We start from the raw sequence: 5,913 nt of genomic DNA, 5'->3' as shown, positions 1-5,913 counted from the left end.
GCCCAGCCGCGCACCCCTCCGAGAAGATCCCCTCTCGACCCGCGTCCCGCCCTTCTCCGGCGTCGGTCCTTGTAGAGCCGCGGCTAGAGTCGCCCCGCTCCGCGCGCCCTCCCCTTTCCGGGTGTAGGTTCCTGCAGAACTTCCCGTACAGCCGCCCATCCCCGCACCGCACCAAGAGGACCCCCCACTCCCGCTTCCAGCCCGCGGCCCGCCCCTTCCCGGCGTAGATTCCAGCCTCTTCCAGCGCCATCCACCACTCGCCACCCTCCTCCCCGGGCCACCTCCTTTCTTTTCTTCCCCGGTGTAGGCCCCTGCAGAGCCTTCCCTAGAGCCTCCCACCCACGCAACGCAACTCGGAGCGGACCCTCTCGGCTTCAGCCAGATTGGAGCGGCCCAGCTCCAAGTCACTCTGGGAGGACTGTCCTCTGCCCGCGCCGCCTCCCCTCCCTGGTACTGGCCCCTCCGGAGCCGCCAGCCCTGCACTTCTCTGAGAGGACCCTCCTCCGGGTCAGCGCCCCTTCCCTCCCAGGCGCCTGTGGAGCCTCCTCTAGCGCCACCCTCTCGGCGCCCCTCTAAGGGGATCCCTGGCCCATGCCCCTTCTCCCCTCTCTGGTGCCCCCCCATCCAGAACCTCCCCTAGAGGTGTTCTCTCACTCAGACTTCATTCTTCCACAGGCCCCCATCCCACCACCCCTGCCCCCACCAGCCCCAGCTCAGATGACAGTCAAGCTCCCTGGCCTTCATCCCAGAGCACTGCCAACCTCCCCCGACCACCTCCTCAGGGACCAGGCCACCTGTAATCATACCTGCAGCACCTCATCTACCTTCAGGCGACCCGGGCAAAGGGCCGGTGTTTTCTGTGGGACAAACATGTCTCGACCCAATATCACTTAGGAAGGGGGGGCATCAGCAGACATCAGGGGCTCAGGGGCGGTGGGGAGCACGGTGCACTGACTGAAGCCTGAGACCGAAGGAGGCGAGCATCACTCCTTCCCCATCCCCAGGCCCGCCAGACATCCCACCTCCACCGCGGCCTCCAACTCGCACCGCGGCAAAGAACTTCGGAAGGGCACATGCCTTTTGTGTTAACCGAAGGTACTGCTCCCCTCCAGCTCTCGTTTTTCTATCAGGACTGCAGAGCAGCTTTTGAAAAAAAGCACAATTAGGAATGACAGGTTTTGATTGTTCTGAAATGCACATCAATTTATCACATTGGCCTTTTAGGAGCATCTGGATTCGGAGCCGTGTACACAGCACGCCGGCAGTGAGGACGGTGTCCAGGAGCCACGGCTGGGCCACTTGGCCAAACCTGCATCATGTGGTCTTGCTCCGGGGCTGGCCGGGGGGAGCCCGCGCCTTGGCGATCATGAAATGCGGCTCTGTCCTGCACTGGCCTTGGAAGCCTGGTCAGCAGATGGCCTTTGCCACGGGGATGGTGATGTCACTGTGACCACCAGCGGATCCCAGCTCAGGCGCCCTGGGTGCTCTCCAACACAGACCCTTTGCTTCATCTGGGCGCACCATTCTTCTCCATTGGCACATTCTTCACTGGCTACCGTTTTGTTACCTGGGTTGGGAGAAACTTGGAGCATCCACAGTCCCTCTTGGAATGCTTCATGTCGAGACTGGGTTTGCAGTCATGCTCACAGCGGGTGGATTTTCGATGAACATTTGCTGGAGCCAAAGCTCTAACGGCCTAAGGTACTATGATAAGAACACTCCACTGTCACAGAACTGTTGTTGGTTAGCCCAGAAGCACATGGCGATGGCAGGCGACGTGGTCAGCCCAGGTGGCCTCCCTGCCCCACTGCTCCCTGTGGAACCCAAGTCCCTATTGTGGAATGAGCAACCCACACTCTGTGCTTTCCGCCCAGTTTCACCATCGCCCATTTGCACGCCCGCCGGGATTCCTTAAGAGGCTCGTGCTGTGCTCACAGGCCAGTCTCCAGCACACGCTGCGGGGATGCGGTGAGCTCCCCACACACCCACCTGGTGAGCGAACAAACGGGTCTCCTTCCAGAGTGTGGCCCGGATGCTTGGGGTTCCTACTAGGCAGAAGCGGGACACGGAGTGTGCATTTTGGTGCACGAATCATAGGGAGGTGTAATTCCAGCACAGGAGAGGCAGAAGGAAACCATGACTTACTTTTTGATTTGGGGAATGGGGAGGTGGGTTGGAAGGGAAGAATGGATGTAGGAAAGGCACAGCCCTCCACTGGAGCTTAACAAGCAGAATCCTGCCCCTAGGGCTGGCATGTGAGCGTGTGGGCTGAGAGTCTTCCCAGTGAAAAGGCTGGGTCCTTGCACTTCACAGAAAAGGTCACCAGCATCACCAAGTAAGAGCCCCATTTGGACAGCAGCCAGGAGCAAGACTGGAGGGTTCTGTGGGAGCCACATCCGGACCTTAAATCTTCCACTTTTACCTCCTCCTGGTGTCACCTGGTTGGCTCTGCAAGCCCGGGGAGCACGAGCCCAGGTAAGAATGGCCGAGCGGGCCTGAGGGGACAGTAAGGAAGCCTCACAGGTTCATGGGAAGAAGAGGAGGGAAGGGAGCGGGGCTGGGGAGAATGTGGAAAGAGGAAGCCTGGGGTGGCAGTGGCCACACTGGCAGCTGAGCCTCTGCTCCGACAACGCAGACCAGGGGTGTGGTGTGGGGAGCTGCCAGGGTAACGCGGAGTGGGCCATGCGGGCCTCACTGCAGCTCAGACGGACTTATCTCCAGGGCCCAGGGCTGGTCTGCAGCCTTACGAGCATGCTTTGAGCCCCAGCAGCAGGTGCCCTGGTCTCTTTCTAATGCATTTAGAAGGCGCCCCGAACACAGACTCCGAGGCCATGTGGTAAATAACTCGGCTGTGGGAGGGTGGCCCCTCGAGGCCTGAGGCTCCTGCTTGCCAGCGGCTGCAGGGGATCCCAGAGACATCTTCTCAAAAGGCCTCCAAGGCTGGTGGAAACACTGAGGCAGGAAGCAGCCTGGTGTGTGGACCTCAGACTTTCTTATTTTACCCCGGGGTGTTCGAGGCTTGAGGTCAGAGCCTCACTTTCTCCACCACCAGTCCCCTGGGCAGTCCTGCAGGTAACAGCAGCAGAAAGGATGGAGGGAGGGGCTTTGAGGGCAGAGAGTGGCTTTGTTAGAGGCGCGGTCTCTGCAGACCCACAGAGCTGGGGACCTGGGGTTACATTTGCAGGGAACCCACATGCAAGGAGGGTGTAGAGCCTGTCCTTGAGAGGTCAAAGTACATGGGGCTTGTTGGTGTGAAGTGACATTGCCCCCCCGGAAGATGGGGGCCATGCACAAAGGATCACAGTAATTCTACTCCAATTAAAGAGAAAGTCCAGCCAAAGAAATCTTTGCACAAGGAGATAACACTGCGTGTCCTAGCAGAAGGCATCCAGTCCTGACGTGAGGATCCTGGGTTTGAACTCCAGCTCTGTCGTGTGCTGCTGTGTGGCTTTAGGTGCGTTGCTTAACCTCTCTGACCCCCCCCTTGGTCTGTAGAACTGGACAAGCAGCGCTGTGCACATGGTAGACACTTAGTTAATATCACTTAATCCAGCCCTTCAGATGACAACACAAACTCCGGTTGGAAAGAAGGTCTCGGCCGGATGTCCTGTATAATCACCTCCATGCCAAACAGAACTTAGACAAAAACATCAAAGATTTGTCTTCAATGCTTCCATCCGGACCTTGGGTTTGCCTCTCCCCCACCCCGTGTTTTCAGCATCTCTTTACACCCATCGTGCTCCTTACGGCCTCTGGAAATGGACCCCTCTCTTATTTCCCTGGTACACCCCACGGTGCAGACAGTATCTTGCACAGATGGGCGTTTAATATTTATAAAGCGATTGATTTCCAATGCAAAAGCGCTGGCACTCTTTTCCTCATTTTAGCTTCCTCCCTTCGGCGGGAAGACCTTTGTGTCTGCAGGCGTGGTGAGGGTTTTCACCATGACAGCCTGCTGATGGGATCATACACCCTTCATTTGCACCCACTGTTTTGCTGTGTCTGCAATTCGGATCCAAGCACCGATCTATCTTGGCCTCTCAATCGGTCATGGATTAGAAGTCCAGAATCCACAGTCTCTCCAATTTCTGACCTGCAGGGACAGAGTGATCTTGTCACAAACCACCCTAATCCGGTGAGCTGCGGAAAAGCCAGGTGGCCCCACATTCCATCGGAAAGAACTCTTCATTGCTGGCGTTCCCAAACACGGCCTCAGTCTCTTTTTGTGGGGTCCTCCTTTCCCAGGGCAGCCCCCGAGTCTGCAGGGCCTTCTGTAACATCAAGGACAGTGTGGGCTAGCCACCGGCATGCTGGAAATCGGTTCAGTTTGGAATCCTCATTCTTTGAAAATTGATAGCCTCATACCAGTCAGCCTTTCTGGAGGACGCTGAGGGCTTCACTCCCTCATCGTGGAAGGTCACCAGCTGACCTTCGGGGGACACGTTCCTGGACGGAACTGTGGGTGTCTGACACACAGTGGGCACTCATGCACTATCAGAGGAGGGGACAGAACGATGCAGTGACAAAACCCACAACAGATGGCATGGGTGGAGGTGGGCAGAGTCTAAGAAAAGATGGCTATTGCTCAGAAGGGCTGGAAAAACTACGCTCTGTAAACTCAGCGTGTCACGCGGGGGGTGTCAGCCACCTAATCTGGGATTACGCTAGACCGGGCTCGTGCTTCCCAGGAGGAATGGGACAATCAAGACTCCGGTGATGTAAAGCTGCAGGATGCGTCCGCGGTTGTTGGTTTCAACCGGGCGGCAAAATGAGAGCGTCGGACTGCTCAGCACCATTGCTCGCTCAGAAAGGACCCCGGGGCCAACCGCGGCCTCCCGAGCCTTCGGGGACCAATGACCCAGTTTGTGGGGGTTCCAGATGCCTGGTTTGTTCCATTCCCCTCTGTGTCTCATGATGTCACCATTTATCACAGACATTTTGGGAAGAATAAAGCACAGCGCCTACATCTGGCACTCGTGTTCCCACGATTATTGTAACGATGTTTCCATGCGGGATTGGGCAGGAACAGAAGTGAAATTCAAACCGGTCTGACTTTCTGTCCTGGGGTGTTAGGCCAGGAGATGGTGAGGGGGTGAGTCAGCAACAACACATTAACTGAGGATCCACCACGTTGGGAACAAAATAGGGTTGTGCGTCCAAGGAAACGTCAGGCTTCCGGAAGAGAGGGAGAGAAGCAGGAAAGGACCCGGGAAGGGTCTCTTTACTCATAATTAACTGCAGAATAAACAGCTCCCCCACAGAACGGGCCCCTCCTCTCCACTGCCCCTGCAGCCCCACATTTCAATTAGCTCTGTGTTATTCTGGTCCCCTATTACCTCCGATAATCGAGGTCTGGCTGTAATTAATTGTGATAATGTCTCAGGAGCAGAGCCAACAGCAGCTCGGGGAGGCTAGCCAGAGACGCTCCTCTGCCCAGCATGCCCTCTGTCGAGGGGCTGCTCAGGGTTACTTCTGCACAGACTGCGGGGTGGGTGAGGGCGGTGGGCAGAGACCCTCGCAGGCCAGCGTCTTCTGGTGTCTGCGGGGTCGCGGCACCACGCAAGCTTCCCCTCCTTCCACCTCCCTGTATCCTACCTTCCCTTCCCGGTCCCAGCAGCCCCGAACCCTCCAAGCCAGTGACTCTGGAAATGAAGACATTCATACGTACAGTGGAATACAATTCAGCCATGAAACGGGATGGGGTACTGATCTGCATTACGCCACGGACAAACCTTGGAAACCTTACACGGAGCAAAAGAAACCACACTCGAAAGGGCCACGTGTTGTGTGATTCCACTTATGTGTGATATCCAGAAAAGGGAAATCCACAGACACAGAAAATAGGTGGGTGGCTGCCAGGGCCTGGGGGCTGGCGGAGATGGAGGGGTGACCGCTAATGGAGAGGGGGGTTTC

The 5,913-nt window shown here is 57.0% G+C and overlaps 1 long non-coding RNA gene across 1 annotated transcript; it reads left to right on the top strand.

The window, feature by feature from the left end:
- The first annotated feature begins 967 nt into the window (after positions 1-967).
- On the top strand, positions 968-5,072 carry LOC117800940. Its single transcript, XR_004623220.1, has 2 exons — positions 968-1,095; positions 1,225-5,072. It is a non-coding gene; the product is annotated as an uncharacterized LOC117800940 (long non-coding RNA).
- Positions 5,073-5,913: the final 841 nt, after the last annotated feature.

The sequence above is a fragment of the Ailuropoda melanoleuca genome, unplaced genomic scaffold (assembly GCF_002007445.2).
Source record: "Ailuropoda melanoleuca isolate Jingjing unplaced genomic scaffold, ASM200744v2 unplaced-scaffold9223, whole genome shotgun sequence".
Lineage (NCBI taxonomy): Eukaryota > Metazoa > Chordata > Mammalia > Carnivora > Ursidae > Ailuropoda > Ailuropoda melanoleuca.
Note: the sequence above shows the minus strand (reverse complement) of the source record. Positions and strands in the feature narration are given on the sequence as shown.